The 2446-nt window shown below is 44.1% G+C and overlaps 1 protein-coding gene across 1 annotated transcript in view; it reads right to left on the bottom strand.

Annotated features, from left to right (window-relative positions):
* Positions 1-2446, bottom strand: part of ARHGAP35 (Rho GTPase activating protein 35) — a 134086-nt gene that overhangs the window by 12734 nt on the left and 118906 nt on the right. The window lies entirely within an intron of this gene.

Here is a 2446-nt window from a genome sequence, read left to right as displayed (position 1 = left end):
TCATTGTTGTTTGGCGGGTCCAGGCTGGGGATTCGAACCCGCCACCTTAGGTGTATGTGGCTGGCGCCTTAGCCGGTTGAGCTATAGGCGCCGAGCCCATTTTAATTTTAAAAAGAGATAATACTATATTCTAACTTACCATTTCCCCTTATAAAGTACGATGTAAATTTATTCTAATCATTAAATGTTATTATTCTTTCACTTTTTTTTTTTTGAAGACAGAGTCTTACTTTGTCACCCTCAGTAGAGAGCCACAGTGTCGCAATTCACAGCAACCTCCAACTCTTGGGCTCAAGCAAGTCTCTTGCCTCAGCCTCCCAAGTGGCTGGGACTAGAGGTGCCACCCACAACATGGGTTATTTTTTAGAGATGAGGTCTCACTCTGGCTCAGGCTGGTCTCAAACCCATGAGCTCAGGAAATCCACCTGCCTAGGCCTCCCAGAGTACCAGGATTACAGGCAAAGTCTTCCACAATTTTTATCATTATTTTTTTAGATGGCGTTTCATTATGTTGCCTTCAGTAGAGTGCCATGGCATCAGAGCTCACAGTGACCTCAAACTCTTGGGCTTAAGTGATTCTCTTGCCTCAGCCTCCCAAGTAGCTGGGACTACAGGTACCTGCTACAACACCTGGCTATTTTTTGGTTGCAGTTGTTATTGTTGTTTAGCAGGCTTGGGCTGGGTTCAAACTCGCCACCCTCAGTGTATGTGGCCAGTGCCCTACTCAATGAGCTATGGGCCATGAGCCTATTTTTATTTATTTATTTATTTTTGAGGCAGAGTCTCACTCTGCTGCCCTAGGTAGAGTGCTGTGGCATCATAGCTCACAGCAATATCAAACTCCTGGGCTTAAGTGATCCTCTTGCCTCAGCCTCCCGAGTAGCTGGGACTGATGCCTGCCACAATGCTTGCTAGTTTTTCTGTTTTTAGTAGAGATGTGGTCTCCTGGTCAGGCTGGCAATCCACCCACCTCACAAATTTTTAAAGACACAAAAGTATACAATAACTTTATGGATAGTCTCATTATTAATGATTTAGGGCTGTCAAAGTTTTCTTTTTTCTTTTTTGAGACAGAGCCTCAAGCTGTCGCCCTGGGTAGAGTGCTATGGCATCACAGCTCACAGCAGCCTCCAACTCCTGGGCTCAAGAGATTCCCCTGCCTCCGCCTCCCAAGTAGCTGGGACTATAGGCACCTGCCATAACACTTGGCTATTTTTTGGTTGCAGCAGTCATTGTTGTTTGGTGGGCCCTGACTAGATTTGAACCTGCCAGCTCAGTTGTATGTGGCTGGCGCCTTAGCTGCTTGAGCCACAGGCGCCAAGCCAGAGTTTTGAGACAGTATCATTATGTCACCCTAGGTAGAGTGCTGTGGTGTCACAGTCACAGGAACCTCTAACTCTTGGGCTTAAGCAATTCTCTTGCCTCAGACTCAAGTAGCTAGGACTACAGGTGCCCACCACAATGCCTGGCTCTTTGTTGTTGTTGTTGCAGTTGTCACTGTTGTTTAGCAGGCCTAGCTGGGTTTGAATCTGCAAACCTAGGTGTATGTGGCTGGTGCCCTACCCACTGTGCTATGGGTGCCACCTCTAAGTTTTCATTGTTAGAAGTAACTCACAATTGTTTTTCTGACAACTAGTACGTTTAACACATTCTTAAAAATATGTATTTTCCCACTGGAGTGGTTCTTATTTACTTGAAAGAGGTCATTAAGTAACTATGTCAATGTTACATATGAGGTATATTGTTTTTTCCCTTTTGGTTATGTCTTCTAATTTACTTTAGTGAATTTTTTAATGTACATAATTCAAAAGCTTGACCAGCCATTTCCTACATATGCATCAGATTTTGTTTTCTCCTATCATTAAAAAAAAATCATTTAACTATGTGGTAATTCTTGTAATTCTTTGGCATATAGTATGGGGTAGGGAAAAATAGTAATAAATATCAATTAAACAAACTACATGGAAGAATACAGAGTATAAGGTGAAATACTGACCTCCCCACCATCCCCAGAGAGGGGGTCAGTCTAGCAGAGGGAAGGCTTTTCAGCTTGGAGTGGATTTTAAGCACTGTCTACTAAGTGCACTCTCTCTATCTTAGGGAAGGAAATTACATTATATACCCTCAAGATCACGGATCTAAAGGATGGTAAAATCACTGTAAAAACTGAGATGGGGCTCAGCACCTGTAGCTCAAGTGGCTAAGGCACCAGCCACATATACCAGGGTTGATGGGTTCGAATCCAGCCCAGGCCTGCCAAATAATAATGACAACTACAACCAAAAAAATAGCCGAGCACTGTGGGGGGTGCCTGTGTTCCCAGCTACTTGGGAGGCTGAGGCAAGTGAATCACTTAAGCCCAGGAATTGGAGGTTGCTGTGAGCTGCGATGTCACGGCACTCTACCCAAGGTGACAGCTTGAGGCTCTGTCTTTTTTTTTTTTTTT

This window comes from Otolemur garnettii, unplaced genomic scaffold, assembly GCF_000181295.1.
Source record: "Otolemur garnettii isolate 467f Iridium unplaced genomic scaffold, OtoGar3 scaffold00152, whole genome shotgun sequence".
In the NCBI taxonomy this organism is placed as follows: Eukaryota; Metazoa; Chordata; class Mammalia; order Primates; family Galagidae; genus Otolemur; species Otolemur garnettii.
This window is presented reverse-complemented; position numbering and strand designations above follow the sequence as displayed.